This window comes from Pinus tabuliformis, chromosome 4_1 (assembly GCF_031772625.1).
Source record: "Pinus tabuliformis cultivar Carrire ecotype Pingquan chromosome 4_1, CPIR1, whole genome shotgun sequence".
Lineage (NCBI taxonomy): Eukaryota > Viridiplantae > Streptophyta > Pinopsida > Pinales > Pinaceae > Pinus > Pinus tabuliformis.
Window position 1 is genome coordinate 92,955,298 of NC_142303.1, and position 13,796 is coordinate 92,969,093.

At 40.3% G+C, this 13,796-nt stretch overlaps 1 pseudogene; it reads left to right on the top strand.

The window, feature by feature from the left end:
• The first annotated feature begins 12,626 nt into the window (after positions 1-12,626).
• Positions 12,627-13,391, top strand: LOC149174353 (rust resistance kinase Lr10 pseudogene; annotated as a pseudogene).
• Positions 13,392-13,796: the final 405 nt, after the last annotated feature.

A 13,796-nucleotide genomic window follows, 5' to 3' on the forward strand; every position in this document is an offset into this window, starting at 1 on the left:
CCAATACGAACCCAATACATCTTCCAAATTTAAAAAACCCCTACTTTCACTAGATATTATAGGTATCCATTTCTTCATTAACATTTTCTATACCCCTTTATATTTTTTCATTAACTTTGAGCTCCATTTTTTATACCTGCGAATATAATAAACCTTTTCATCCTATTATATACTCAATATATTATCCCACTTTTCCTCAATATATATCCCCCAATAAAAATGTGCATGGTATGGTATTTTTCCCCTAGTGAAACCCCCATGGACCACTGTAACTGAAACAAATGCATTGAAGGAATCCAGCAAGACTATTGACGGTGTATCACTGCTAGGAAATTTGCTTTTGAAGACATGAGAGAGAGAGCCATTAAAATAAACATTAATTGGGAAGGCTTATTGGAGTTGTTGGACACCGACATAAGAGAATCCATGCTCCTCTACAAACACCTCACACATGCCATCTGTGTTAGATATGGAAACAAGAATCCATGTATACATCATACACACTAAGAGACCACAATGAACGTGAAAAGAAAAATTATCATTCTCATGGAAATTGAGACTGGAGAGATTTGTCAACATGAATAAATGAGATATATTTCTATAGCTACTCACTATGTGGAGATGTTTGTAGTGAAAAAAAAAAAAAAACAAAGCTTAGAATTGATCTATATTATGTATCCTATGGAAGGAGAATGCATTGTGCATCTTATGTGGGGTTTAAACTTACATGCATTTTGTATGAAAATGATTGCAACAACATGAATTCTATAGTTTTTTAAGGAGAGATTTTAGATTGAGTAGAGGAGCCTACTCTTTCAATTCCTATCTTTGGTAGATGAAGTTATGCGTTCTATTCATAAATCTTTCCAAGCAATGCATTTTTTACAATTCAAGTGGATATTCTCTTGGAAAGAGGTGATGGGTTGATTGAAATGCATGGTAGTGGCTATGGACATGAGAGAGAAGAACATGCATGCATTGGAATGGGCTTTGGATAACATCAAAATTTTCCATCATAATGGTGATAAGGAAGTGGGGAAAGTAAGTTGTACTTCATGTCTAGTCCCCACCTTCTATTTCTATAGGTATAAACTCAAGATCAATCCCCTTCAGCATACCCACTGATGTTGAGGTGTTAGGATTCACAACAACTAATGAAGCCCATCATAAGCATATTACTGAATCTGTAACGACACATATACAAGGCATATGGACTGAGAGAAATGTGGAGATATGGAAATTGGTTGTCGTAGGTGAAGTGAAGGAGCTCATTTGTGAGACAAATTCAAATTCAAAAGTAGATATTTTGGTTATGGATAGTCATAATTTTGGTGCAGTCAAGAGGATGTTTATTGGCCATGTGAGTTAATATTGCATGAACAATGTCAAATGTCCTATAACCATTGTGAAAATGGTTCCCAATTTACTAAAGTGTGGTGATTTAATATGGGAAGTTATGTTAGCATGTTTTCCACACATGATGCTTTAGGAAGGATAAGGGAAACGAAGATACAAATCCCTGTTTCGATTCATGGTAATATTGTATTGAATTTATATATTGATCTTAAGTAACTCAATATGTAGGTGCAATTATTTTGTTAGAATTAGCTACTATAACAAATGAAAAATGAAGTAAGGATATCCAAGATGAAGATAGATATTCCCAATGTGTGAGTGATTGTAGAAGAAAATGATATTCTTGTTATATATGTCATTATCCCTTGTTTACGTAATGTTGCAATGTTTTGTGATGTAAACATCATTCCTAGGTCTATTTTGCAAAGAAGTGTTGTATGAAAAAATGAGTTCTAGCCATGTGTTCTTGCTTTGTGAACTATTTGTTGAAAGTTTCCCTATGAATCCTCATTGGCATGGGCAAAGAATCTAAGTATGAGATTGATACGTCTCATATCTGGACTACTTTCCTAGATAATTAGCAAGTATAGTGGATGACATCCATGTATCTTGTTAGACGGAAGTATGTACATAGGATGACTAGCTAATGAGTCTTCATGGTCAAATTGATGTTAAACCCTAGAGTACAATAGGTTCCAAATTAATTTGAGGTTTCAATGGTATGATCATTTTCCAACCGGTACATGACAACAGTTCTTCAAACGAAGGGAGGAGCATGAACACCTATTGAGGTAGAAGTGAGTTACATTCTTCTAGCTTGAGAAAACCAAGTGATGAATGGAGGTTGAAATTTTGGAGTTGAATGATGAAATTGGAGCAAGAAGGATAGAAAGGTTGTAGATACAACAAAGATATATTTGGAGTTTGGTACAAGGAAAACATATGATGGTTCCTATGGAAGATTTATGGTAGACGATGATATTGGTTGTGGTAGTAGAAAAGGTTAAATGGTGGTGGACAAACTAAGGTAAGATTGTGTGGTGTGTTGAATAATAACAAACTCATGACCATATTATAATTTGAATCACATTGTGCTTTTAAGCAAGTCTATGTGTCATGTTTTGATTTGATGTAATGGTCCTTGAAATGTATGTATCTGGTATCTCCATGAGTGGAGCTTTTCGTACCTGATTCAATGTTGATGCAAGTCTAATGAGGCATGTGTACCCCCATGTAGTTTTTTGTAATCCAAAACCACTTTGTATTCCAAGTTTGTGCTAAACTAGAAACCACATTATGAAGGAAATTTATGATCAACATGAAACAGTTGATGTGTTGTTTGTTGTAAGAAGAAACCATGTGAGAATGTGATGAAGAAATGCAAGTTTATGAGAGATAGGGAACATATGGACAAGGAATCCTGTAGAGTGCTTTTGTTCCTTGGGAGTATAATGTAGGAACATCAAAAGCATGGTTGAGGGTAAGGTAAGAAAGCCTAAGCCATGGTTGAGGTCAAACCAAGAAAACCCAGAGTGTGGTTATGGGTAGCTGAGAGAACCTAACACAATGATGAGGGTGATGTAGGGTAAGTTAAAGGTATAAGTACATGTATGAATATATGTGATGGAATGATGGTTAAATGAAACATGTACATGAAGGGCATCCCTATAGACTGACAAATGTAGTGGTTGGTCACCCATTCATTCTGGTGAATAGTTGTTCCTTTTTATGGGTGTCAACATATTAATAATGTTTGTAAATGCCAAGTTGGACTATAAATAGACTTCATTGATCATGTGTTGTAAAGAAGAACATATTGGTCAAGCCGTCAACTGATTGAGCTTAGGAGAAGTAGTCATTAACAGGGATTGTTAGAGTATGTAACTCCTACTTGTTTTAGGTATGATCATAGGTTGAAGAAGGATCTTGTTTCAAGTCTTTAGGGAGTTGGTTAGATCTAGTTGGCTTGAGAGATATTTGCTCAACTAGATGCTTCCTAGATTGATGTAAAGTTGATATATGTTCTCAACTAATTGATTTTGTGATCAAGTTAATTTCTCTATCTTTATATATCATACATGTATTTATACATGTAACAATATTAGATGTGAATTAATAGAGTGTGCTTATCCATTTCTAAATAGAAGAAAAACTATGTAAAGAGAAAATTGGAAGAATGTAAAGGACAAAATATAAATTTAAGTAAGAATAAAAATATAGGAAAAAACATAAAGATAATGAAATGGATGTGGGAACTTAGAAAAATAGTGTTTAGGAAAATAAAATATAATAACATAGCAAAAAAATATAATAGATATAGATTTTATTATAAGAAGGTGAAATTAAAAAGAAAACAATTGAATTAAAAAGAAATAATTTTAGACTATTTTTTTTGGCTTCACTTAAAAGAAAACAAACTCTCCACCAAAAAAGTAAGACTTACATGTTGTTGATGAATATAGAAAATTGTCACTATACATAAATGAAGATGTTGAGATATTGAAGTAATTGTTTAAGTAAATGAGAATAGTTAGGTACATATCTAAATATGAAATTAATACCTGGGAGCAATATTGTAGTAACAGACTAGCTCTATGGCTATAAAAATAGAAATAGAGATAGAGATAAATATTGAAATTGACAGTACATTAAAATCAATGTATTGATTTCATTGTGACACAGTAGCTACGGATTGCAACTCACTAGCAGTTACAACACACTGTGTTCTGCTCACAGAGTACACAACAAAACTCACATTTGAAACAGAGAATAAAATCAAACACAGACAAGGAATTCAATATACATAACAAAGGATTTAGTACCTGGAAAAGTTATTGAGCAGGCGACTGAGCGACTGAGCGACTGAGAGGGTGCCGAATGGAGAGCAATGGGCATTGACCAACAAGGTATGTACCGGGTGGCGGACACTGGTCTATGACCAACCAGATATGTGTCGGGTGGTGGACACTGGTCTATGACCAACCAGGTATGTGCCGGGGGGAGAACATTGAGCAGGGACCATCCAGGTTTACCTGTTCATCCTTGGTTTGAAAATGTTCTCTGAATGTGTTTGGAACGTGTCCTCTAACCTACATGCACCTATAACCATATATTTTATCTCTGACTTGCCTCTGGTTTATCATTCTCACTTTGACTAGCGATTTTCCTGGCTGTATGGAATCATAACATAAACATCTCCTTTTCTTCCTGTTTGACATATTCTGTCTGACTTATATCAGGCTTACAGATGTGTATGGCTTTTTACTATCCGACTTATTTTTAGTACATTCTGGTTTATATCCACCACTTTGCTGGAGCTTTCATATCTATGTCTAATATGTAAAGGACGTTATCTTTATGCAGCTCATGGATATCCAAGCATATGATAACAGATTTGGAACATGAAGGTGCATCCTCCTCTGTCTGTAACCGTTTCATCTTCCCCTGCTCTCCATTCCGTGGCTCATCGACCGACGGTTTTCCGATGCCTGAATATCTTGTATTTTGAATTTTCCGGTCGTGCAGAGTGATCTATGTTCGACAATCTCTCCAGTCATTAATTCTCGCAGCCCAAATCTTCTCTACCAGATTTGTTGCACATTTCGAGGTTGTCAGTGTACCGATGGGCTATCTCTCATATCCTTCTAGCAGCCTCTAGGCTCGTTCGGGTGGAGGGACTATTATCCGCATTTAATACTCCTTCTATAAGGCCACCTTCTGTCTCTATAGCTTCTGTGGTTTATCCCTCCACATCTGTACTTTCTTTCATCACTATCAGATCTTTCTCCTGTCTAAATATCCTTTGGGATCCTCAACCTGACCACTAGGTGTCAGTTCATATCCCAATATGGATCTCCACTCTGAACATTCTGCTGAGTCAGCATTGGTTCGTGCTACATTAGAAGCAGAAAAATCTTATGCCAGACAGACTACCAAGACAGGCTGGACTGATTCGCTGGAAGCTGATATCATACTTCCCTCTGTTACGGAAGTTCCTCTTCAGGATGTGGATTTTTCATATAAACCTCACAAAAAATATCTCCGACCTGTCAAAACTTCACTGCCGCCCTCCGCCATCAACCTGGATGGTCCGCTATTATCTGACAGGATTAGTAGCCTACAGAAGAGGGCGCTTATTGGTCGATGGTTCTTCCCTACAATGGAGGACTCTCAGATTAGAGAATGGATTGAAGCCAGATGGTCTCCCCTACTGAAATACTCTCCTACCGTTGTTCGCCTCATGAACAACTGGTATAGCTTCCACTTCCTCAACAATGCTGACCTGGATATCATCTATTCTAAACCCTGGGTGAAAGACAGAAGTTTCTTAGCGCTCCACAGATGGTTTATTGGGTTTGATCCTCTCCGATGCACGCCACAGAATAACTATATCTGGCTCAAATTGCCCGGCCTGCCTCTAGAATTGTGGACCAGGGAGTCCTTGGCAAAAATTGGGAACGCTGTGGGGCGTTTCATTTATGTTGACCCTCGGTGTATCGGGGCTAAAGACAAGAGAGTTGCTTGGGTCCTCATCGAAAAGGAATATAGGGGGGGTTTTCCTGAGACTATTGAACTCTCCTGGGAGCTCTCCAATCTCCATCAACGCCTTGACTTTTGGGGTGTGCCCTTCAGGTGCTCCAACTGCCACAAAACAGGGCACCTCCATCCGAAGTGCCCTCGTCGCCCATATGGCCGAATGAAGAAGAAGTCTGCATATGAACCTCCATTGACGCAGGACAATGGTACTGGGACTTTCGACGAGCCTTCTCCTGAACAATTTTATAAGGCTCCCTTCACATCCTATCCCCCACAAACATCTCCTCATAGCCGTTCCCTGGAACGATCTGCTAGCCTACCTCAATCTAGGGCTGTCTCTGTTGAGCCATTACAACGACCCTCCACATTGTCTGCCGATCGTCATAGATCCTCTACGATCTCTAAATCTCCTACTCTTTCCCCTAATAGCCCGTCGGCCAGTTTTCTGTGCTTCTCCCATGTTCCGCCTCCCCATCCGCCTGAAACCGACCATGTTGTCCCACTCCCTCCTGAACAACCTAAGCCGATCATTTCCAACCCTTCGGCCGCCGTTTATATATCATCCCCGACCCAATCTCCTCCCTCCCTCACCCGCTCTACTCCTATCCCTCCACCTGGCGTAAACCCTTATCACTCACCCATACATCCCTGCCCCCCTATCCCCCCATCTGGCGGAATGAACCCTGACCGCAAAGGCAAGGCACCTTTTATACCCGTTTCCCCCCACCCATCCCTCCAATCCTCCCCACACAACTCCTTTGATCACGATATCGACCAGCTACTCGCTAAGGCGTCCTTCAAACTTCAGCCCTTAACCATCCATCGACCATCTCGCTCCCCCTCTCCTCACATTAGCCCCAGATCGGCGGGGAACATAACGGTCAGACGCAAGGAGAAGCGCGGCAGTAGACACTTCCGGGGACGAAACGGTAGATGTGATCTGACTTCCGAAGGCCGATCCTTAATCGATATTCCTGTGACTGAACTTGCTATTGAAGACCTTTCTGTTTCTGGGCCTCTTAGAGCATGCCAGCCCATTGTGGATCCTAAATGATTGATATTCTATCCATGAATATTCGAGGCCTTGGTGACGAACCAAAATTCTTGGCCCTCAAACATCTTTTTGCTTCCTCGAATCCTTATATGATTCTCATTCAGGAAACCATGCACGACTGTGCTCAAACCATCTCATATTTCAGACGTATGCTCCCGTCTTGGCACATGGTTGCCTCCAACGCTGTGGGCATGTCAGGTGGTTTGGCTGTATTATGGAACCCCAGATGGATCTCCGCTGCTGCATTTCAATGTTTTGCTGGCATCCTTGTGCTGGCTCATGTTCGGGGGTCCCATGATCCCATCCACATATTGAATATATATGCGCCATACAGGCAGCGGACTCAGTTCTGGAATTATCTGCTTTCTTCAGAACTTCTTGAGATTGATTCATTGATTATTGGCGGAGACTTTAACTGTACTTTTTGTTGTGATGAGATATGGGGTAATGGCAGGATTCTTGACCCTGTGGGAAGACATATCCGGGAATCCATTATCCAAAAGAATTTCATTGATCTTCTGCCGGTTGATCATGGTCCTACCTGGGACAATGGACGGTCCAACAGTGCTTATCTGGCAAAAAGAATCGACAGATTCTTGTTACATGAGCGAATGCTTGATAAATACGGGCCACCAACTATGAAAATTTTCCCAGCCTTTATATCTGATCATCGGCCCATAATCATGCAATGGAAACAGGAACAGCGCCATGGAAGATACCCATTCAAATTCAATCGTACCTGGTTAGCCGATGACAGTTTCAACTCATTTATAAAGGATACTTGGTTGCATTCTACCAATCTGACTATTGACTCTCCTCGGAGTTTCATCGACCGCCTACAAGCTCTTCGTATGGAGGTTAAGAAATGGCAAAAGGCGAAGGCTGCGTCTAATAAAAAGGAGCTATTGGATTTAAATTTGGAATTAGAACAACTGAATGCCCTCCTTAAAAATCCCCCCTTGGCGACCTCCACTAGAATCCGGATCTGGGCATTAGAAAAAAGAAAACAACAGATATTAAAACAAGAAGAAGAGACGTGGAGACTCAAGAGCCGAGCTTTATGGATTCGTGAAGGTGATAAAAACACCAGGTATTTCCACATATTTGCAAATAAGAGGAGAGAAACAAATGCCATCTGGACTATCAAGGATGAACAGGGAAATGCACTATCCACGCAGAAGGCCATCTCCGGGGAAGCTGTTAAGTTTTTTAAAAGGGCTTACAGTGTTGTATCCGTTTCCGATATTGAGGATGTTATGTGGGGCATTGAACCATTTCCCATTATGTTTGAAGAAGAACAGAACAATGCACTATTTGCTGAGGTTACTGAAGAAGAATTATTGGCAACCATGAAATCTTTCCAGAAGGATAAGTGCCCCGGGCCGGATGGGTGGACCATCGATTTCTTCATCCATTTCTTTGATCTATTTAAGGATGATATCCTCAAGATGGTCGAAGATTCGAGGAAGCAGGGCACCATCAGTCAGAAGATTTCCTCTACTTTTATCGCCCTTATCCCTAAGAAAATATGCACATCCACCTTTGCTGACTTTCGGCCCATATCATTGTGCAACGTATTGTACAAGATCATTTCAAAGATCATTGCAATGCGCATCAGGGATACTCTTTCTCAGCACCTGTCCTCAGAACAACACGGTTTCCTCAAAAACAGAAACATTCTTGACGCGGTGGCTCTCACCCAGGAATGCTTGCACTCTATGCATTGCAGGAAACTTGATGCGGCCCTATTAAAGATCGACTTAAAGAAGGCATACAACTGTGTGAGCTGGGTCTATATAAGATGTCTTCTAGCAAATATAGGGCTTGATGTCAGATGCATTCGATGGGTCATGGCCTGTACAGTGGATGTAAATTTTGCAGTACTCATTAATGGTGAGCCAACTCTGTTTTTCAAATCGACCAGGGGACTTCGCCAGGGCTACTCCCTATCTCCACTTATCTTCATCCTGGTCATGGAAACTTTGAGCATACACATTAAAATTTCTATCCAACAAAGGAGATATCTACCTCTTCCAATCTGCAAGGAGATTTCCATGTCTCACTCCCTATTTGTGGACGATATCCTCCCGTCGGCCATGCTGTGCAGATCTACATGGGAATGTCTTTTCAATATTCTAGAAAGATTCCAGAGAGCCACCAGCCTAAACATAAATGACACAAAATCATCTTTCCATGTCGCTGATACAAATGGAGAGGTTATCACTTATCTTGTTGAATTATTCCACATCAAGGCGTTTCCTATCGGGGAGGGTCTCAAATATCTTGGATTTAACTTGAAACCTGTGAGTTACAAAGCTGCTGACTGGTCGTGGATTGTAGACCGTTTCTACAAGAAAATATCATCATGGGAATCCAGAAGTTTGTCAATCGGAGGACGTGCCACTCTTGCCCAAGCCGTGTTGGTCCAAATCATGGTCTTCTGGGCTCTTCTTTTCTATATTCTGTCTTCTATTATCAACTGTCTAAACAACATGATATCAAATTTCTTTTGGGGCGGCCAGAAGGAAAAGACCAAATTCCATCTATGTAGACTTGAAAAGCTATCCCGCCCAAAATCCATGGGAGGTTGGGGCTTAATGAATTTATAGTCTTTCCGAAGAGCGTTGTTGTGTAAAACCATGTGGAATGTGCTGTCGGGGGAATCTCTATGGAGTAAAATTGTCAGGGCCAAATATTTGTATGGTCACGACATTATTTACTGGTACAGACAATCCACTTTCGGTGCCAAAAGTGGTTCTATCATCTCGAGGGGTTTCAAGAGATTGTTTCCGTTTGTCCGAAAAAACTTGATTTGGAATTTCCATTCGGGATCCAAGATCATCATCGACGTTGATGAATTTGCTGGTATGAGTGGGCCGATCCATATCTCTCCTACACTTCTAAGACATCTGCACAACAAGGGATATTTTTTCTGGGCTAGTGTTATAAAAAGATGGGACGGCAGTTCCCCGATATGGAAATATGTTGCAGATTTAAATCTCCCCGGAGATCTGGCTTCACAATGGAACGCCGTCACCCGGTCCTTATTTTTCTCCAGCATATATTGATTGATGGAAAAAGACAGTATCAGTTGGAGAGGTCTTGGTGGTTCTTCTGTGGTAAGCGCCAGGCACATATACCATTAGATACTACTCTCGGATTGGGACTCGAGTGAAAAGACATTTCCGCATGCATTATGGAAATCCGGCTGCCCAACAAAAATTATTATTTTCACTTGGCTGGTATTTTATGACAGGAACCTTACCTGGGAAAATCTTCAAAAGCGTCAGTGGCATGGGCCTGCTATCTGTTCACTCTGTGATATAAATTCTGAAAATAACCTGCACATTTTCTTTCAATGTCCACAATCCAAAAAAATCTAGCAGCTCTTGGCTACACATTTTGGTTTCGATATGGTCAACACCCCTTCCATCTACGATGCCTTTTATTCATGGAGCAACATGTGCTGCATGTGGAGGCCGCTTCCTTTGGTTACTATTTGGACCATCTGGAAATGGCGGAACCATATCATTTTTGAATCCATAAAGGACCCGATTTATTCTGTCTATGAATCCATCCTTTCGTTATTTGAAGCTATTTCTCGTCCACAACAACCCACAGTCAAACAGCGAAGGATGCCAATTCATAATGATCTCTATGATTATCCAATTTCTTTTTTTGATGGCGCAGCCCAGAGGAAGAATTGTGCTGTGGGATTCACATTATTCTGGAAGAAGGACAATCATATGATATCTATTAGAACGAAGGTCCCGGTACAAATAGTAAAGTGGAGATTATGGCCCTGGCTGGTCTCATTGCTTTCTCTGATTTCCTTGGCATCAAAAACCTCCACATATATGGAGACTCCAATGTCACCATCGATCATGTTCTATCCAAAAGCCGAATTAGAAATATACATCTTTCAGGCTGGTTAAACAGGATTATGGATTGGTGGCGCACCAGGACGGACTACAACATTTCCCATATTCCCAGAGGGAAAAATTGAAGAGCAGACTTTCTGTCCAAGCAAGGACTCACATCTCCGTCGGGCATATGGAGACTGCAGATTAATGTGGACAACTGCGCCTGCCAGATCCAAGATTTCACCATAACGGGTACACATTTCCAAATTTTGTGATGTCTAATAGATAAGTTTTCTATCCTCCTACTTATGACTCTCACATATGCTGTTATTTATACTATATTTTGGACCAATGGTTCCCACAGATAGGTCTGTTTTTTGTCTACACTCTCTATGTTACAGTTTTTTGGTATAGCTTCATATACTTGTCAACATGTACTAAACTGTTGACATATCAAAATGTTGTACACGTTTTTTTGTATATTATTGATTAATACAATCAACATACCGCTTTTTTCATGCTGAAAAAAAACAAAGGATTTAGTACCTGTTATTCAATAAGTATTCAATAACACAAAAATGCTCCCCATAGAAAGTAAACTAAGTATCGTCTTTCTCTAACTCTACGAATAGGAGAAGATTTAAAATATGTTTTGTAGTTACAGAGTTATCATTAAAAAAATGTTTATTATCACAGTCAAAGTTAAGAAACCTCTCCACCTACAAGGGGATGTAGCGGTCATAAAAATTAATAATCCTGAAATGTTATTATCTTCAATACTATTACGAATAATTAGTGGAGAGGATTGCTTTGTTCGCTAGACTTGAACAAATATTCACTAAACGTGATTATTAATACACGGACTTGTCTTTAGTGAGACTTTTTGGAAGCTTTTCCGGTGGGTTTTTCCGGTTAAATTTCTCTAAAATCCGGCAGCAATTTATTGAAATCGCAAGTTTGATAGCTAATTTCTACACAATCAAAGTGTCCTAGGGGTTTTTCAGGGTGCTGAATCCAAATATGCAGTTAAAAAACCATTTTAAATAATACAAATCAAGATTTAACCTCAATTTTTTCCGCCGGATTCCATCACCGGAATCTCCAAAAAGTCGCACTAAAGACAACTCCTTAATACACCGATGTGACACGGCGTGTTGAATTCATTGCAGTTTGCATACCAAATGGCGACACACAGGAGGAATCTACACCATTATTTGCCGTCCAACAGGAAAAAATCTAAGCATCTTGACTTTGTGGTCTTCTGACTGAGATTGCCTGGCCGTTCACTTGGAGTGAATGGGCGTGAAGTGGTATGCCCCACCAATAGTATTAATACTTTTCCTGAACCCCTTCTCACAATTCGATTACGAGACCCAATGCTTAAATTATCACCATCTATAAAAATGTTTTAAATGTTCCCTCCATTCTGCACTCTTGAACCCAGGAATATATGTGCTTGTGTTTCCCTATATGTCAATTATTCCTCCCCTTTTCAAAAACTATGGATTGTTGCTTTTACTCATAATAGTTGTTATGGCCGCGTTGCAGGTCATAAAAGCAAGCTTGCCATTGTAATAGGTAGCTATGATTTCTTCCCGTTGAAAATCATTGTGAACATGTATCTTGTAATTTCCACTGTTCTCACCCAAGTTAATCAACATCACATTCATATCGATTTATGTATTACTCTACAGGTTGCATCATTGGAGGAGTTGCGCTGACAACAATAGCAATGTTGTTCTTAATGTTTTATGCCAAGAAGAGAAGGCCTACTCCTGGTACCTCTACTTCAAGGGTGGAGAAATTCCTAAAGGAAAATGCTTATGAAATGTCAATGCCAACCAGATATTCACACTCTCACCTCAAGAACATCACAAACAACTTTGCAGAAAAGTTGGGAGAAGGAGGGTTTCAACTTTGCAGAAAAGTTGGGAGAAGGAGGGTTTGGTGTGGTGTATAAAGGAATGCTTCGGAATGACGCTCTAGTGGCTGTAAAGCTTCTTGATAGGCACAGGCATACCGAGACCCAATTCACGAATGAGGTTGCTACCATTGGACGTGTCCATCACGTCAATCTGGTTCGTCTATTGGGGTACTGTTTTGAAAACCCTATAAGCGCACTCGTATATGAATACATGCCCAATGGATCTCTGGATAAAATTTTATTTGCCCAGAAAGAGGAGGGGCAAGTGTTAAGGTGGGAACAATTGTATTCGATTGCTTTGGGTGTGGCCCGTGGAATTGTATATTTACACCATGATTGCCAAAAGCGCATCATACACTTCGACATCAAACCTCACAATATATTGCTGGACGCCGACTTCACCCCTAAAATTGCTGATTTCGGTCTCGCAAAACTTTGTGGAAAAGGAGACGATCATATTTCTATGACAGGAACGAGAGGGACGCCAGGATATGTTGCACCGGAATTGTGCCATAGTGATGCCGGTCCTGTTACAGATAAATCAGATGTCTATAGTTTCGGAATGATGTTGCTAGAGATTGTTGGGGGCAGAAAGATATTGATGTGCAGGTTAGCCGGTCCAGTCAATTATACCTTCCTGAATTGGCTTTCAAGCTGATTGAGAGTGGTGAGTTGGGGATGAGGTTGAGAGGAGGAGAAATGGAATGTGCAGACGAGGAGAAGGCGAGAAGACTCACAATACAACTCTGCAGATCGTCCATGCATGATGAGGGTTGTGCACATGTTAGAAGGAAATGGAGATGACGTCGCCAATCCTCCGCTGCCCTTCAATTCCTCGGCCACACCTGAAAATGTTGTACTACCATCCACGGTAAATTCTTCTTCAATTGAGGTTACTTTATAGATTTATATCTTTGATCGTCTTTACTTGAACCAGTGCCTAGATTTTTGTGCGTGGATCGCCGATTCGCCGGACTCCATACAATACCTTTGTGAAAATGACTGGGTGACTGCCAGGTAGTGTTACGACTCAGGTGAACTGACAGCTACGAGCCATGATTTT